We start from the raw sequence: 19,506 nt of genomic DNA on the forward strand, positions 1-19,506 counted from the left end.
ACACACCAACATTTGCATTACAGGGGTCCCAGAAGAAGAGAGAGAGAAAGGACCCGAGAAAATATTGGAAGAGATTATAGTTGAAAACTTCCTTTACATGGGAAAGGAAATAGCCACCCAAGTCCAGGAAGCACAGAGTCCCAGGCAGGATAAACCCAAGGAGAAACATACCAAGACACATACTAGTCAAATTGACAAAAATTAAAGACAGAGAAAAGTTATTAAAAGCAACAAGGGAAAATGACAAATAACATACAGGGGAACTCCCATAAGGGTAACAGCTGAATTCTCAGCAGAAACTCTGCAAGCCAGAAGGGAGTGGCATGATATATTTCAAGTGATGAAAGGGAAGAACCTACAACCAAGAATACTCTACCCAGCAAGGATCTCATTCAGATTTGAGGGAGAAATCAAAAGCTTTCCAAACAAGCAACAGCTAAGAGAATTCAGCACCACCAAACCAACCTTACAACAAATGCTAAAGGAACTTCTCTAAGCAGGAAACAGAAGAGAAGAAAAGGACCTACAAAAACAATAACAAAACAATTAAACAATTAAGAAAATGGTAATAGGAACATACATATCAATAATTACCTTGAATGTAAATGGACTAAATGCACCAACCAAAAGACACAGACTGGCTGAATGGATACAAAAACAAGACCCATATATATGCTGTCTACAAGACACCCGCTTCAGACCTAGGGACACATACAGACTGAAAGTGAGGGGACAGAAAAAGATATTCCATGCAAATGGAAATCAAAAGAAAGCTGGAGTAGCGATACTCATATCAGATAAAATAGACTTTAAAATAAAGACTGTTACAAGAGATAAGGAAGGACACTACATAATGATCAAGGGATCCATCCAAGGAGAGGATATAACAATTATAAATATATATGCACCCAATATAGGAGCACCTCAATACATAAGGCAAATGCTAACAACTATGAAAGAGGAAATCAACAGTAACACAGTAATAGTGGGAGACTTTAACACCCCACTTACACCAATGGACAGATCATCCAGACAGAAAATTAACAAGGAAACACAAGCTTTAAATGACACAATAAATCAGCTGGATTTAATAGATATCTATAGGACATTACATCCAAAAACAGCAGATTACGCATTCTTCTCAAGTGCACATGGAACATTCTCCAGGAGAGATCACATTTTGGGTCACAAATCAAGAGTTGGTAAATTCAAGAAAATTGAAATCATATCAAGCATCTTTTCCGACCACAATGCTATGAGATTAGAAATCAATTACAGGAAAAAAACTGTAAAAACACAAACACATGGAGGCTAAACAATACGCTACTAAATAAGCAAGAGATCACTGAAGAAATCAAAGAAGAAAACAAAAAATACCTAGAGACAAATGACAATGAAAACACAACAATCCAAAACCTATGGGATGTAGCAAAGGCAGTTCTAAGAGGGAAGTTTATAGCAATACAATCCTACCTCAAGAAACAAGAAAAATCCCAAATAAACAATCTAACCTTACACCCAAAGAAACTAGAGAAAGCAGAGCAGACAAATCCCAAAGTTAGTAGATGCAGAGAAATCATAAAGATCAGAGCAGAAATAAATGAAATAGAGACAAAGAAAACAATAGCAAAAATCAATAAAACTAAAAGCTGGTTCTTTGAGAAGATAAATAAAATTGATAAACCTCTAGCAAGACTCATCAAGAAAAAGAGGGAGAGGACTCAAATCAATAAAATTAGAAATGAAACAGGAGAAGTTACAATGGACACTGCAGAAATAAAAAGCACCATAAGAGACTACTACAAGCAAGTATATGCCAATGAAATGGACAACCTGGATGAAATGGACAGATTCTTAGAAAGGTATAATCTTCCAAGACTGAATCAGGAAGAAATAGAAAATATGAACAGACCAATCACAAGTAATGAAATCAAAACAGTGATTAAAAATCTCCCAACAAACACATGTTCAGGGCCAGATGGTTTCACAGGTGAATTTTATGAAACATTTAGAGAAGAGCTAACACCTATCCTTCTCAAGCTCTTCCAAAACTTTGCAGAGGAAGGAACACTCCCAAACTCATTTTATGAGGCCACTATCACCCTGACACCAAAACCAGACAAAGACACTACAAAAAAAGAAAACTACAGACCAATATCACTGATGAATTTAGATGCAAAAATCCTCAACAAAATACTAGCCAACAGAATCCAACAGCACATTAAAAGGATCATCCACCATGATCAAGTGGCATTTATCCCTGGAATGCAAAGATTCTTCAATATATGCAAATCAATCAATGTGATACACCATATTAATAAATTGAAGGATAAAAACCACATGATCATCTCAATAGATGCAGAAAAAGCTTTTGACAAAATTCAACACCCATTTATGATTAAAACTCTCCAGAAGGTGGGCATAGAGGGAACCTACCTCAACATAATAAAGGCCATAGACTACAAACCCACAGCAAACATCATTCTCAATGGTGAAAAACTGGAAGCATTCCCTCTAAGATCAGGAACAAGACAAGGATGTCCACTCTCGCCACTACTATTCAACATAGTTTTGGAAGTCCTTGCCACAGCAATCAGAGAAGAAAAAGAAAGAAAAGGAATCCAAATTGGAAAAGAAGTAGTAAAACTATCACTGTTCACAGATGACATGATACTATACATAGAAAATCCTAAAGATGCCACCAGAAAACTACTTGAGCTAATCAATGAATTTGGTAAAGTTGCAGGATACAAAATTAACACACAGAAATCGCTTGCATTTCTATACACCAACAATGAAAGATCAGAAAGAGAAATTAAGGAAAGAACCCCATTCACCATTGCAACAAAAAGAATAAAATACCTAGGAATAAACCTAACCAAGGAGTTAAAAGACCTGTACTCAGAAAACTATAAGACACTAATGAAAGAAATCAAAGACCACATAAACATATGGAGAGATATACCATGTTCTTGGATTGGAAGAATCAACATTGTGAAAATGACTATACTACCCAAAGCAATGTACAGATTCAACGCAATCCCTATCAAATTACCAAGGGCATTTTTCACAGAACTAGAACAAGAAATTTTACAATTTGTATGGAAACGCAAAAGACCCCAAATAGCCAAAGCAATCTTGAGAAAGAAAGACGGAGTTGGTGGAATCAGGCTTCCTGGCTTCAAACTATACTACAAGGCTACAGTGATCAAGAGAGTATGGTACTGGCACAAAACCAGAAATATAGATCAATGGAACAGGATAGACAGCCCAGAGATAAACTATGGTCAGCTAATCTATGACAAAGGAGCCAAGGATATACAATGGAGAAAAGGCAGCCTCTTCAATAAGTGGTGCTGGGAAAATTGGACAGCTACATGTCAAAGAATGAAATTAGAACACTTCCTAACACCATACACAAGAATAAATTCAAAATGGATTAAAGAGCTAAATGTAAGGCCAGACACTATAAAACTCCTAGAGGAAAACATAGGAAGAACACTCTTTGACATCAAACACAGTAATATCTTTTTTGACCCACTTCCTAGAATAGTGGAAATAATAACACAAATAAACAAGTGGGACCTAATGAAACTTAAAAGCTTTTGCACATAGCCCCTGCTCGCTGCAACTAGGGAAATCCTGCAAGCAGCAATGAAGACGCAATGCAGTAAATAAATAAATTATTAATTTTTTTAAAAAAAAGCCTTTGCAGAGCAAAGGAAACTATAAACAAGACCAAAAGACAACCCTCAGTATGGAAGAAAATATTTGCAAATGAATCAACAAAGGATTAATCTACAAAATATATAAACAGTTCATGCAGCTCAATACCAAAAAAAAACCAACCCAATCAAGAAATGGGAAGAAGACCTAAATAGGCATTTCTCCAAAGAAGACATGCAGATGTCCAAGAGGTACGTGAAAAGCTGCTCAACATCACTAATTATTAGAGAAATGCAAATCAAAACCACAATGAGGTATCACCTCACACCTGTTAGAATGGGCATCATCAGAAAATCTACAAACAATAAATGCTGGAGAGGGTGTGGAGAAAAGGGAATGCTCTTGCACTGTTGGTGGGAATGTAAATTGATATAGCCACTATGGAGAACAGTATGGAGGTTCCTTAAACAACAAAGAATGGAATTACCATATGACCCAGCAATTCCACTACTGGGCATATACCCAGAGAACACCATAATTCAAAAAGACACATGCACTCCAATGTGCATTGCAGCATGTGATTTACAATAGCCAGGTCATGGAAGCAACCTAAATGTCCATCAACAGATGAATGGACAAAGAATATGTGGCACTTATATACAATGGAATATCACTCAGCCATAAAAAGGGATGAAATTGGGGCATTTGTAGAAGCATGGATGGACCTAGAGACTGTCATACAGAGTGAAGTGAGTCAGAAAGAGAAAAACAAATATCATATATTAACGCATGTATGTGGAATATAGAAAAATGGTACAGATCAACCGGTTTGCAAGGCAGAAATAGAGACGCAGATGCAGAGAACAAACATAAGGACACCAAGGGGGAAAGCAGGGAGGTGGGGGTGGGATGAATTGGGAGATTGGAATTGCCATATATACATTGCTAATAAGAAAAAAATATCAAATTGTACACTTTAAATACATGCAATTTATTGTATGTCAATTATATCTCAATAAAAGTCCTTTAAAAAACATATTAAATTGTACACTTAAAAAATGGTATTTATTAGCAAAAGGAGAGTCCTTAACTACAAATGATTTTGGTAGGACATATCTGGTCTGTCTAAATAGGTTGATTAAATAAACCTAAAATTTACAAAAGCCAAACTCATAGAAGCAGAGATAAGAATGGTGGTTGCAGGGGGCTGGGGGAAAAGAAAAGTGGGAGATGTTGGCCAAAGGGTACAAAGTTTCAATTATAAGAAGAATAAGTTCTATAGATCTAATGTATAGCATTGTAACTATAGTTAATAATACTGTATTCCCTACTTGAAATTTAAGAGAGTTGATTTTTTTTTAACAACCATCTTTTTCACATGTGCTTTTAAACACTTCTCTAGACATGACAGAACAGGCAACACATCCAGTCACTGATACAACACTATTTAGAGAGTTGAACTTTTAAGTGTTCTCACTACATAAGAAATCATAACTATGTGAGCTGATTAATATGTTTATTAGCTTGATTGTGCTAATCATTTCACAATGTATATGCATATCAGAACATCACATTGTACACCTTAGATACAATTTTGATTTGTCAATTATATTTTAATAAAAGCTAGAAAATAGAGTAAGATAAGGAAGAGAGCAGGATAAAAGTAGATGCTTTTACAATACAGTTTTGGAAGAGAAAGAAAAAGACTTCGAATGGCACTCACGGATCTCTTCACGGGGAGGATATATCACCCTGATGGAGACTGGAAACTCATCATGAAAGGAACCAAGACTCTCTCCGTGGAGAAATGAAGAGGAAGACAAAGGACAAGCAGAAGGCAAACATAAGGAGGAATCTCTCAGAGAACTGCCCACCAAGAACATTAAGTAAGTTTGCTTGAGTGCTTTCATCTAACAATAATATTTAGTGAAAACTGTTTCAGACATGCTCCAATTGTTTTACATGCACCGATGATTTAATCATCACAGCACCCTATGAGATAGGTAATATTATATCCCCATTGAAATATGAGGAAACTGAGGCACAAGTCTCTTTACTACTCCACTATGAGCAGTATCAGAAGTTAGCAAACTTTTTTCTGTGAAGCCAAATAGTAAATATATTTGGCATTGCAGACCACATACCATATCTGTCTCAACCACTCAACTTTACCATTGTAGTATAAAATCAGAAACAGACAATGAATGTCTATGAAATAGACACGTATGGATAGAATGTAAATGAATAGCCATGACATGTATCAATGAAACTTTCTTTACCAATAAAGTCAATAAAGGCAGCAGGGCAGATTTGGCCCTAGGGTCATAGTTTATACACCTCTGATGGACATTTCTGGGGCCACAGGAGCCAGAATTGGTCAGAGACATGTAGCATCAGAACACAAAGATGTTGCTTGTAGATAGTGGGATTTTTCACTTTCTGTCAGGCATTTTGTCTTGTGGATCTGCATCTCTGAGGCAGTTTGCTTTAGGTGTGCAGTGTGCCCAAGGGACATAGCAATTTATGAGCCAACAAGACTCTTTGTCTCCAAAGGAGCTATTAAGAGCAGATCTCAAACATAACCCACATCAAGTTAGGGGAGAAAGTAAAGGCTTGGCATCTTTGGACATGTTCTGAACTCCTCCCCCACAATTGTAAAGGCCAGACCCGATCAGAATCACCCATCCTAAAATCAGTGTCATTTCAGAGGATATTCAAGGCAAAGCATGGGAAACATCCCTATATTGTTTGTAATTTAATTTTAGAACTTTCAGCATAGACAATATGGAAATTAACTCTCTCCCACATCCTAGGTTCTGATAGTTACCATTTGAAGTGCCCTAATCAGGAATGCATACTCCAGAGCTAGTAAGCATCTGAAGGACCCTATTTCAGAGGTCCTCACTCCCTATGGAGCTATTACAAATCTTCCAAATACAGATACGTAAATCTGCACCAGAGGCTTGCTTAGTTAGCATAAGGATATATTTGTCTAGAAGGTTTACGTCAAGCCTTTCCTGAAGGAGATAGAACAATCTGTCAAGACCAGCAGCTTTACACATTTGAAGCAGCACCCAAGATCTAGAACACTGTTCCTTTGGATCTATGTGCTGCCACTAAATGAGGAATTCTGTCACCTGAGCCTATGAACATAGTAACTGACTCTGCCGTCATAATATATTGTCTGTGCCTCAGAAAGCATCTTTCATGCAAAGTACTTTGACTAAGTGCCTAGAGACCCTAAGGAGACAGAGAGTAGGAACTGCTTACAGAAATAGGCTGTGCAACTGTGTTTGTGCCTGCTCATTATTAAATGTTTGCAGGTGTGATGGAGTGTGGTCTGATGCTTGCTTTCATTATAACATACCACCTGGTAGCAAGGTTATAAGGAAAGAGAAATGTAGCTCCCTTGCCCCTCTTATTTCCTGAAGCTACTCATATCTACAAAGAAACCCTGAGAATTGTTTGACTGATTGATTGACTTAAGTCAGATTACACAGATGAGTTCATTTGCTTATGCAGAGTATCTTTTGTGCAAATTGTTTTATTCAGTGCCATTGTAGGTACCAAAGACACAGAAAACATGGACCCTATCCTCCAGGAAATCACAATTTGGTATTGTAGGGAAAAGAAAATGTAGTGAGTATATTTTCATATTTTTTAAGGATTGCTACTTTCAGACTTTGCATTGGATTTTAACTCAATTTATAGAGCTTTATCAACCACATTGATATACATACATTTTTACCAATCTAGTTTTACAGCTGAGGAAACCGGAAAATGAAAAGTTACACATACAGCTCAACAAAAATCTGATATTTCCCTAAAACCTTCAAGTATTTATTAGTAAGAATGATTAAAGAGGTAAGTGGGAGGGCACACAGAGGATTGCAGGCAAGTCGTAGTTGAATGGCAGAATAGAGAAGTAATTCAAAGAGCCAGATTCTTATCAAAATTGAGCCTGAAATCCCTGCTACATAACCAATCACAAACAAAAATGTGTTCAAATGCATTGAGTCAATTCTCTCCAAAGAGAACCCACTCAAGTACAGAGTGCAAGCTGTAAACATTTGAGCTGCCACAACGAATCAGTCTCCCGAGATCTTTGCACGAGTGTACACATCTGGCTTTCATGTAGCACATATTGAAACCAGAAACTGACTACTAGATAATCATATTTGTAATTATGCTCCTGAAGTTAATAGTGTAATACAAAGGGATTTTAACTCTAAGCTCAGTCTTGCATTTTAACCCAATCTTGTTTTTTCTGAAAGAACCACAGTGGCCACCAGTAATGGAGTCACAGATGCAAAGATCAGATATCACAGAAAAAGACATCTAGTCTTTGTTTCCTTTTCTTTTCTACTAGCTGGAATATAGGACATGTTAACATTAAGCAGTATCCCTAGAATCTTCTGTCACCCCTAAAACACAGCTGGGAAAGATAGTGGTATTGATTACATGGTGATGATAATGCTGTAATTCTCCAGATCCCTTGAAACAGTGAGGAAGGTACAGTTGCCTGGCTTTGACACAGCCCTCCTATCTTAATGAAAATCAAAACTAAGCAGCTCTGCCGTGGGGGCCATTATGCTCAGGAAGAATCTCATGATAACCTACTCAGTCTCTTCCCAAGTCTCAAAAAAGAAAGTTAATTTTCCAGCTTCACATACATACAAAAAGATTTCCAGCTATTGAGTTGGACTTTGGTGTCACATGATGGCTTCCAGTACACAAAGTAAACAAAATCACAGACTAGTGTCTGGAAGTCAGGGTTTCAGCTACTAGAACGCCAGTAGATCTCAAAGTCTGCATCTCCTTCACTTGAGTTTTCAAGAATCCCTAGCAGTTGGAGAGCAACTACAGCAGCATCCTCTCCCTGACCCCACTCTGACACCAGGATCAGCAGCCTTTCTACCTGCCCCCTTATTGCCTCCTGCATCCAGACCCCTAATATACACCCCCTTCTCCTCCCTTCCTCTGTCTCCACACCCCAACACACACAGGCATACTCTCATGTGATCTTACAGCTTCTGGGAAAAGTCATTTCTTCCTATAAAATTTGGGAACCCCTACGATAGAATAAAAAAATACTACAGAGAAACTATAGACACACACTTCCATGAATCAACATAAGAGAATATATTCACTGGTAGATTCAATAAAATTCTAAAGATAATTGCGAATTGAAATTCTTTAAATAATTTGGAATGGGACCCTCTGAATATGAACTTTAACAGTGAGTGGTGAGGTTGGCAGGGGGGTGAGAGGGCAGGGGCTGAATTATATTAAATGCACCTACACCCTTTCACTTAAAAAATCAAACAGGCTGAGGGGGGAATGAAGAGAGTCACAGAAAATACGAGAATAAAAAGTAAGGAACAACAAGTATTGACCTGACAGCTTATTCAAGTCATATATGGGAAGTTCCGTGCTCAGATAACAAACCAGAAAGAGAAAGCAAAGAGATCTATTAGAAAGACAGCCTTCTATCCAGTATTTTGGTCAAAGGAGAAAAAAAGAAAAGCCTCCATATAGGAGTTCTGTACTCATCGACCAATGAATTAATCTTTTTTACTCTGAGGTGGTTACACAGATTCTTTGTTCTGCAGGGATGCAGTATGGAATAGCCGAATGCACAAGGTCTTAGAATGAAATCCTGATTCCTGTAAAGCAGAAGTTGTCAACCCTGTTGTATATTAGAATCACTAGGAGATTTTCAAACTCTGTCTGCATGGGGGCCCCCGCCCCCTCCGCCGCCCTCCAGGTGTTCTGATTCATCAGGAGGGGACTGGGTATCTAGGTACTTTTTTAAACTCCCTGAGTGATTCTAACGAACACTCCTATTTGAAAACCACCTGTTAGAGCAGCATTCTTAAAGTGTTGTCCCTGTCCCAACAGCTTCAGCATCACCTGGTAACTTGTTAGAAATGCAAATTCTCTAGCCCAACTCCAGACTCAGTGATTCAGAAACTCTGGAGGTGGGACCCAGCAAACTTTTAACAATTCCTCCCAGAGCTTCTGACAAGCAAAAGTTGGAGAATGGCTGCCATAGAACAATGGTTCTCAAACTTTGGTTTGCATAAGAATAACTTGGAGAGGTCTTGTTGAAATGAAAATCTAATTCAGTAATTCTGAGGTGAGGCCTGAGATTCAGCATTTCCAACATGCTATCGGTTATTACCTAAAAATTATGAGTAGCAACACTTTATAAAGAGATTGTTCTCCTACTTTGATACGCACAAGAATGGGCAGGGTACTTCATATAAATGCAGATTTCCTAGACCAAAAATTTGGGAGTTACCATATGGGAGGTAAGGCCTAGGATTTTAACAGCATGCATTTTAAGAAGCCCAGGTGATTCTCATGCAGACATTCCCAGACCACACTTTGGAACACTGACCTAGGAGTAAGCTTTAAGACTTGACCTGGGGCAAATCACTTAGTGTCTCAATCCTCATTTCCTTATCTGCAGAATAAGGCTAATAATTCTATACTACTGCCTCATAGAATTGTTGCCAAGACCAATAGGGATAACACAATTAAATTAGCCAAGTAACACACAGCAAGGATCAAAGACAAAATCAGAGTTTGGACTCAGCTACCAGAGTTGTGAAAATGGAAGATGGGATATGAAGTAGGACTGGCAGTATCCAATTCCTTGTGGAATGGCCCCTGGAGAATGAGAACAGCAACCCCCTTAAATCCGCAGGAGAGCACTCCCTGTGCCATAATCCATGATCTAAACTACATCAAAAGCTCAGAACCACTCATACGACTGTGCCATCTTGGTTGCACAGATGGAAGGAAAGACTTCTCTTAAAACACACGTGCATGGGTGCATGTGCACGCATGCACACACAGACACACACACACACTGACGTGCTATACTCGTAACTTTGATGGATACTATGGTGCTACACCCAGATCTCCTCTTAAAGAGTTCTTATACCCCTCCCACAACTACTGGGACCATCAATTGCAGATGGTTGACAACTCACTGGGCTAATTGCCCACACCCCCATCACCGAGGCACATCTGCCAAAATAGTAACTCAAAAACAATACCTCATCTCACAATGATAAATGGTAGAAATTGGCGCCACCCTAAAAGACTTAAAGAATGCAGGAGTGGTCCTCTCCATCACACTCCCATTTAGTTAGTTCGCCAGTCTGGCACCTACAAAAGCTGAATAGATCATGTGAATGACAGTGGACTACCACACAGTTAGACAACAAGTAATCCTAAGTGTACTTCCTGTGTCACATGATGTATCTATATGAGAGCAGACTAATATTGATCTGGATTGTTTTCCCTTCAGAAATATTGATGATACTATGGCCAACACAGCAGCTGTAATCTAGGCTACTACTCAGTTGAGCTTGCCATAGTCCACAGTTGTTGTCTAGGACCTACGTGGTTTCTGCAGAGGCCAAATTACCAAATTAAATGGAGCTATGATAGGTGCCACTACTCCTGCATCTTTGAGGTCTTTAAGTGTGGCCCTAATCTGCACTCTCCCTTACCATGAGATGTGATATTGTTTTTATTTACTGCATTGGATGGGAGGAGGGAAGTTGAAGAGGCTTATATTTGGCCTTGGCCACTATAACATCTTTTATCCCATAGGCTAATGATGCAATATAAGGGGCTACTCCAACGCTAAGTATCTCAATACTAAATAGTCAGCCCTTGGCATCCACAGATACCAAAACCGGCAGATGCTCAAGTCCCCTATATAAAGTGGTTTAGTATTTGCATTTGACCTATGTACATTCTCCTGTATACTTTACTTCTAGATTACTTATAATACCTAATACAATGTAAATGCTATGTAAATCACTGTAAATATAATGTAAATGCTGTGTGAGTAGTTGCCTAAGAGCAACGAATTCAATTATTGCTTTTTGGAATTTCTGGAATTTTTTATCAAATATTTTCAGTCTGCAATTTGTTGAATCCCTGGATGTGGAACCCATGGATACGGTGGGCTGACTGTATATCTTTGGGGACTAGAGAAATAATCATCAGGTGGGGATATGGGCCCTTTAGACCCACTGTAAGCCAGACTTTGACCAGGATTCCATTTACCTAGCTCCATGTGCCCTCTCTCCAACAGAGGAACAATGGCGTTTTGGGTCTCTGGGTATTAATATCAAATTGGAGCTTGTGCCCAGTATTCCTTGAAACATCTAGTTATTCCCCTTTTCTCAGGGTACAGTCACCAGAGTAAATGGCCAGAGTTCCCTTTAGGGAAAACGCAGAGGAAACATCAAAGTATATACTTGCCATAGTGTTTCAGATTTCCTCTTCCCAGGGACCCAGCCATCTCTTCAGTCAGCAGGTTATTGGTCTGAAATCTGGCTCAGGTTCAAGAATTGTACAAGGTGCCATGACTTTTTGTTGAGGTGATATTCTCAGTCTCCCGCCATCAATTATCACTTTCTTTGATTAAATGTATTAAGTACAACCTTAATTGGTTGCCCATGTATTTTGTCCCCACAGATACCATGTTCTATTCATCATCTCTACAGCTGTTGGGGGATCAAGCCCCCTTAGCTGCCTCTCCAGCCTGGCTGGTCATTACAGTAATTGTGACTCCCTGGCTTCTGACCATTAAGCCTCATGTGACCACTATTCCTTCATGGTTCCATCTTCCCCATTGCTATCAACAAGCTCCATGACAGCCTCTCCCACCATCAACTATAGCCTGCAGAGGAAAACCACCACTGGACTTCTGAATGATCTGTTACCCCTCTTACCAGCCTATTCCTAAGGGCCTTGCCATGGAATACAATCCTTTGGTAGGTCTGGCCACATTTTATCCACTCCGGAATTCCTACTTTCCTAACCTTTTTAAGCCTTTGTCCACTGTTTACCATGACACTTCAGCACTATTCAGCGTGGACCATTGCCTTCTCCAAGCTTCTAGGAGGTATCCTCTCAGTAAGATTGCACCATTCCCTGGAGTTCTTAATGCAGTGTTAAATCCACCATTCTGGGAGAGTCTTCCCAAGTCACTAATTCTTCCTTATCTAGTCTTATGATCCAGTTTCCTTGGTCAAACACCTTCAAAATCTAGTCATACAAGTATCTATTCCTTCAGATCCTACTGGTACATGTTGGCTAATTCTTATAGCTCCTTTGAGGTATAGTATTATTCCTCTGTTATGCTCAGTATGTCTCCAGCGGGATTATGCTGTGACATAACCCTACTTATCTTCCTGGTAGCCAGGAGAGGAAATATGGCAACTTCTGATGAGGTTCCTATTGCTTTCTGTAGGAAAGTCCTCTGCAGTGTCTTCTGGCACAGAGGTGGTTGGGAGAGAAAGTGATAGCTCTTACTAGAGAATGGCAGTTTGCCTCTACAGTCTGTGAGGGTTAGAGGAATATGGGAATCCAAAATATTTAGGGCACACAACCATATGTTCCCTTCTCATGTGTCAAGGTCCCAGATTTTCCTAACTTGGCCTCTGACCTCAGCATAACAAACCTACTTAGACTAAGCATTCATTTATCTTTGAAGCCCAGTGATTCTAACTCAGTCATTCTTAAAGTGGGGGCAATATTGCCCTCTAGGGGATATTTAGCAATCTCCTGCATCAATTTCTATTGTCATGATGGAATGGGGGTGCTTCTGGTATCTAGTGGGTAGACACTAGTATGCCCTCAAATACCTTACAATGCAGAGAACAACTATTAAGCCCAAAATGTCAGTAGTGCCAAAGAGATAACCTGCCACTATTAAGTGCTCAGCTTGGTCTTCAGCTTCTTCTTGTCTCTCCTTGTAAGGTATAAAGGCCTGTTTGTAAGCTACCAAAGAGCTCCTCTGGCTTTCATACTTAGTTTCCCACTGTTTGCTAACTGCTCTTATCTTTTCATCATCCCTCTCTAGGGTACCAGTGCATCTTAAGAAACAACTTCATTGTCTTTGTATGCATTTTTGCTTCAAACATTTTAAACATTGCACCTGCCAGGGCATTTCATCCTACTAAAAAACTGGTGAATTTTTAGCAATTGGTCCTCCATCTAGTGCTAGGGATTATCCTCCATCACATCCCAGGATGGTGTCCTCACTGTCAGTGACACATTGAGGACTGTGTGTGACACACAGTCCCCAAAGCATATCTCAGTGCCTTCTTTCTTACACCATTTCTGGTACCACTGTGTCAGTTGGGTCCTCCAGGAAGGTGATGTCAATATATAGTTAGGAGTATCAAAGATGTATTGGAAAGAACACTTGTGAAAGTAAAAGGGAGAAGGTAGGATTGTGTAGGGGGACCCTTCAGACCATGATACAGACCTGACACAATGCTGTCAGCACAACAGCTTGCTCCTTTAGAAGAGTTCCACTTTGGGCAGAAACGGCTAAGCCCTTATAACACAGTCTTGTTCTGTCATTGGCTGGAGCCACCCTTGAAGTACATGATTTCTGCTCAAAAGGCAAAGGAGACATGAAGGAGCTAACAGCTAGAAACTGCTAGCTTACCACATTCCTCACATGTGGGCAATGTGTCCTTTCTTGAAGCAGAATCTGAGTGGTAGATTTCTATGTCTCCCAACGTACTAACCCAGGGTTCAGGGATGGGAATCTACATCAATCCACTAGCCAAGTCATTCAGGCCAGCAAAAGTGGTGAAAGGAATCTAGAATATGTCATTGAGGAGGATTATATGTATCATTTGTAATCTCAAGATCAAATGAAGCAGCAGAGCTGTCGTTTGTCCTTCTAACCCGTCTCTTATACGGTTCCCCAGGGGAAAAAACTAGTGAGACCAACCAGATTTCTGAACAACCTCTTCCAGATAGGGCAAACTTACTATAAGGGAAAAGTAGTTTTGAGCAGTGTAGAGACTGGAAAATGTTGTGCACCACCTATATCTTCTCGGCTGATATACTGTAAGGGGGAAGGAGGGTAGATTTATCAGATGCTAATGGCTGACAGCTCAGTCCCTCACTGGACATTCTCCTTGACTAAAAGAATTGCCTCAACCTACATTCATGTTCCCTCCCAGGGGTTGCCCATGGCTAATGACTGACTGAGAAAGAGATACAAAGCTCCAGCCCCCTTACCTCTATTTGAGAGAACTCTGAAACACCATCTCTGACCCCAAACTCTCCATAAGGTTACCTGAGGTCTCAGTTGTAAATTTATGTCAGCTTTTCCCTTTGCTCAACTCTGCCTTCCTCACTTCCTTGCAGGTAAATCTCCCAAGAGCACGCCACAGTAAATCTGCACCCAACTCTCCATCTCAGATTCTGTTTCCAGGGAGCACATTCTATAACATTTACTTATTTGGATGTCAGCTGCTGTACTTAATTTATTTCAATATTTTTCCTATATAAAATGTGTATGCAATCAAAATAATGCTACCTTCTTTTCTCCATTTTAGGGTCAAAGTACTATTTTAATATGAAGATACCAAGTATAATATAAAGTATATGCATACAGACTTGCTACAGCCTGAATGTTTGTGTCACCCCAAAATTCATATGTTGAAATCCTAATGCCCAATGTGATGGTTTTAAAAAGTGGGGCCCTTGAGAGGTGATTAGGTCATAAGGGTGGAGCCCTTATAAATGAGATTAGTGTTCTTTTAAAACGGACCCCAGAACTCCTTAGCACCTTCCAACATGTAAAGACATAATGAAAAGACGGCAGTCTGCCACCAGAAAGAGCCTTCACCAGAATCCAACCATACTGACACCCTAATCTTGGACTTCCAGCCTCCGGAACTGTGAGAAATAAAATTCTGTTTTATATAAACCACTCAGTCTGTAGTATTATGTTATTCTAGCAGTCCAGATGGACTAATACAAGACTTAAGTGTGATTTTTAATCTATCCTTTCTTTGAGAGGGCAATTTTAATCCTAGGGAAACTTTATTTTTCTACTATGAAAATCTTATGTGTCAGTTGGCATACTTTAACCAGAGATGGATAGTTCTACTAATGGCTGAGAAAATTTGTCTAGGCAGAACCTGTCTTCCTAAACAATTATGATTTCTTAGTTTTCATCTCATCCTTGGAGTGTGCTGTAAGGATGGGTATGAGTACCATGAAGCGCAAAATTCACCTGTTTTTATTTGGGTTGGGGGTGGAGAGTGGAATTAACCAGGACAGCAAAGAAGAACTAGGAAACTTCATCAATAAGGGTACAATAACGAGGGGGGGGGGGACTCTGTCACTGCATGGTTTTTAAGTTATCTATAATTTACATTAGAACATTTTAGTATAGACGGTGTGACATACGGGTGACTTACTTTTAATCTATACCCTTAGGAGGAGTTAATTAATATTTGAAATGCCCTAATCAAGAAAGCACACTATCTATAGTTGGTTTTGAAATGCTCTAATCAGGATGAGCTATCATTTTCTTAATTTAAATAAGAGGCTTGGTTCATTAGCTTAAGGGGCATTAGAAATAAGTTTTTGTGGTTAATTTATTTATGTTTAATGTATGTGGATTGGCTGGAAATAAACTGGAATGGCACCTCCATTCTTGTACTAACTGGGTGTAATTACTGGTGAGCACAGCATTCTAGTACCCTTCAAAATTGCGCTCTATGCCTAAGGATTCTTTTCTGTCATATATCCCACTCTGTTATGTAGAAACCTTGTCATTAAATCCAACTAGAAGATTAATGGAATTACACCTGATTACAAAAACTGCCTGGAGTGAACCATTCATGCAAGGTTCTTGTCTAAATGCCTAAAGGACAGAATGCTGGAATTTCACCAAGAATGGGTGCATACTTGCTAATGAATGTTTGTTCATTGGCTGAATTTGGTATGCAACTTATTTTTATTGAAATATAGAATCAAGAATAAACTTATGGCTTTGCCCTACCCAATCGTTGGAAGCTGCCAATGAACTCTGACAATTAAGAATGGCCAAATTACTTTCACTTCACCATAAGTCCCACTTCCTACATAGAAGAGTAAGCATGCAAAAAACTGTCCCTCCTGAAGATAATGACGATAACTTTCAGGAAAAAGAAAAACCTCAAAGAGATCTATACTTCGTACACACTGTATGTACATTAACAAAAATTTGAATAACCACAGACTTCTTTTCAGAAAGCACATAGTCCTGGAGACTACATCTTTACAGGAGAACAGCATCTTTAATTTGCTGGAAAAAAATTGAAAAACTGTTAACCCGGAATTCTGTATCCAACAAAATATCCTTCAAGTGTGAAAGCAAGGTAATGACACTTTCAAGTAAAAGAACACTCAGAGAATTTGTTGCCATCTAGGCTCCACTAAAAGAAATGCTAAAGCAAATTCTTTGTACTGAAGAGAAATGATAATACAGGGAAATTCAGATCTTCAGAAATAAAGGAAGAAAAATGGAAATGATAAATATCTGAGGAAAATACTAATTTTCTCTTAATTTCTTTAAAATATATAACATTGTTAAAGTAAAAATTATAACATTCTCACATGGAGTTCATAATGTATGTAGATGTATTATATATGACAATTATAGCATAAAGGTCAGTGAAAAAAACAAATGGATCTACATGGTTGCAGTGTTTCTACATTTTACACAGAGTAGCATAAAGTAGTACTTATTCCAAGTAGAGTGTAAAAGTTAAGAATGTATATTTTAATTACTAAAGAAACCACTAAAAAAATAGATACAATGAAAAAGTCAATAAATAAATTAAAATGAAATTCAAAATATATTTAAATAATCTAAAAGAAAATGGGTAACAGAGGAATAAAAACCAGAATACAAATAATAAAAAAACAAATAACAAAATGGCAGATGTAAATACAGCCATATCAATAATTACATTAAATATTAATACACTAACCATTCCAGTTAAAAGGTTGAGATTACCAGAATAAATGAAAAAAATCAAAACTCAATTATGTGCTATTCACAAGAGACACATGTTAAATATAAAGGCAAAGGTTGAAAATAAAAGGATGGAATAAGATATACTGTGCAAGCAGTATGCCTATGAAGAAATGAGTGGCTATATTAATATCAGATAAAATAGATTTTAAGAAAAGAGTATTAACAGATCTAAAGAGGAAATGAGGAAGACATAACAATCATAAATGCATCTATGTCTAATAATAGCATCTCAAAATACATGAAAACTAAACTGATAAAACTAAAAGGGAAAAATAGAAAATTCCCAATTATAGTGGAGAATTTTAACAACCCTTTCTCATCAAGTGATAGAACAACTGAACAAAAATTCATTAAAAGTTTAGAAATTAAATAACATATTTCTAAGTAATCTATACGTAAAAGAAGAAACCAGAAAACAAATTAGGAACCATTTGAAAATTAATGACAATGCAACACAAAAATTTGTGTGATGCAGTTAAAGAAGTACTTTGAGAGAAATTTTAGTTTTAAATAGTTATATGAGAAAAGAAACATTTAATAATAAATGAATTAAAATTCTCATAATGAATCTATAAAAAGAAGAATAAAGTAAACCCATATAGATAGAAGGGAAAATAAGAGCAGAAATCAACAAAATAGAAAATGGCAAACACTACAGAAAATTAATAAAAACCAAAAGCTAGTTCTTTGAAGAAATAAAGAAAGTTGATAAATCTCTTACCAGGGAAAAAACAAAGTACAAAAAAAATTTTTAATGAGAGAAAACATCAGTAGAGATTATACTGACAATAAAAAGATTTATCATTTTGAACAACTTTATACCAATGACATGAAACAGGGAACTTTTTTGGAAAATATAAGTTAATATCCTAATATCTTATTATTTAATATCTATTAAATAAGTTTATTTTTATCAAAAACCCTCTCACCAGGAAACTCCATGCTCATATGGTTTCACTGGTAAATTCTAACAAACTTCCAATGAATAAATAACAGTCTTATATAAAGTTCCTCAGGAAACAGAGGAAAAATAACACTTCCCAAAACATATTATGAAACTGATACAACCCTGATATCAAAACCTACCAAAGACATTACACAAAAAGAAAATTACAAACCAATGTCCCTTAAGAATATAGAGGCAAAATTTTTTAACAAAATAATCACAGATCTAATCCTACAATATATAAAAAGGCTAACACATAATGCCCAGTTAGTATTTACCCCAGTAAAGCAATATTGGTTTAACATTTGAAGATCAATTAATGTAATTCACCATATTAACAGCCTAAATAACAAACAAAACATATGATCAAGTAATTGATGTTGAAAAAATATCTGACAAAATTCAAAACCCATTAATTATAAAAAACACTTCACCAAATAGACATAAAACAGAATTTCTTCAACCTAATAAAGGTAATCTGTGAAGACCCTTCAGTTAACATCATACTTAACTGATAAAATATTGAATGCTTTCCCCTAATATGAGGAACAATGCAAGCATGTCTGGTCTTACCACTTCTATTCAATGTGGCATTTGTGGTCCTATCCAGGGCATTAAGGCAAGAAGTAAAAAAAGGCATAAGGACTGGAAATAGATAAAATTATTTCTGTTTGCAGATGACCATGATTATTTACATAGAAAACCCCAATGAAGCAACAAAACAGCTACTAGAACTAATAAAATTTAGATAAGTTGTAGGGTATAAAATTAATTTACAAAAAGTAATTCTATCTCTTACACTAGCAGCAAGCCTCTGGAAAATTAAATTTTAAAAATTACACTTATAATAACATCAAAAATCATAAAATACTTAGGAATAAGTTTAATAAAGATGTATAAACCTTTCAGTGAAAACTATATAACATTACTGAGATATGTTTTTAGAAAATCTAAATAAATGGAGAGATATACCTTGTTCATGGAATAGAAGACTCAATATTGTTACAGTGTCACTCCACCCCAA

This window comes from Hippopotamus amphibius, chromosome X (assembly GCF_030028045.1).
Source record: "Hippopotamus amphibius kiboko isolate mHipAmp2 chromosome X, mHipAmp2.hap2, whole genome shotgun sequence".
Lineage (NCBI taxonomy): Eukaryota > Metazoa > Chordata > Mammalia > Artiodactyla > Hippopotamidae > Hippopotamus > Hippopotamus amphibius.